This window comes from Gavialis gangeticus, unplaced genomic scaffold (assembly GCF_001723915.1).
Source record: "Gavialis gangeticus isolate Ggan-Ray unplaced genomic scaffold, GavGan_comp1, whole genome shotgun sequence".
In the NCBI taxonomy this organism is placed as follows: domain Eukaryota; kingdom Metazoa; phylum Chordata; order Crocodylia; family Gavialidae; genus Gavialis; species Gavialis gangeticus.
The window spans coordinates 45,680,423-45,681,438 of NW_017729000.1; positions in this window are offsets into that span (position 1 = coordinate 45,680,423).

Below are 1,016 nucleotides of genomic sequence, written 5' to 3' on the forward strand. Positions count from 1 at the left end.
TGCAAGAGGCATGTGAGGGCTTGTCTGGACATGCCCATGGGTAGTTAGCCAGTGGAACTACTAAGGACTTTGTTGCACAGTATTTATGGGCAGCTCCTGGAGCTCATAACCCCTGGACTGTCTGCACAGTGCTTGAAGTGGTTCTAAGCACTTGTCTTATGGCTCAAAGTTACACCACACCAGGGCAGGATTCTCTGATCCACACAACCCAGCTCCTGTTCCATTAAGGTGTAGCCACACCCCATAGATAGGCTGCTCAATTTGAAGTCCTTCAGTATCCCAGGGTTTGTCACATCCCTGCCCATAGCAGGGATAGAAACCTGTCCTGGTTCACCAGCCCTCTAGTGGCAACTCGCAGCTACATCTCCTAGTCCTGCCCTTGCTCACCAGGCCTCTAGTGACAAGTCACAGCTGTGTAGATAGAGGACAGATAAGGTTTCTAGACTAAGGGTGTGACTGCTCCAAACTCCAAGCTAGCATTAACACCAATCAATATTTGTGTGGCTCACAGTGTAAGGTATAGCAAGGCCCTAACTGAGGACAGACAGAGATTCCCTATCTGAAATGGGATTGGGCCTCAAAGGCAGCCATGATGCCCCCTTGGTGACCATGCAGCTCCTGCCCTGCTCTGGCTCCTTGCATACCCTTCCTTTTCCTATCACTTACTATGCCTTTGATGGAATAATTAGGTTATGAGAAGGGAAGCTGCTCCATGGGTCCGGAAAGAGCCATATTCTATTGGCGCAGCAAATCCTTCCTGGACCCAGATGATCTCAGTCTTGCTCTCAGGTATTAAGTGGGGTCTTCCTGGCCCCATCCATGCCCCCAGGGCACCAGTTGCCTTAAGGACTATTTGTGGCCTCCTTCAGCCCCTATAGCCATGCCTACGGCTCACAGGTGTTACTTTAAGTTGGCCACTGGGTCTGATGGCCCTGTCTGTTGATCCACTAATCCACCTAGACTGCCAGACCCCTGGTCTGGCTTCTGCCTGTCCTTGGCTTGTGCCCCTTTCTAGG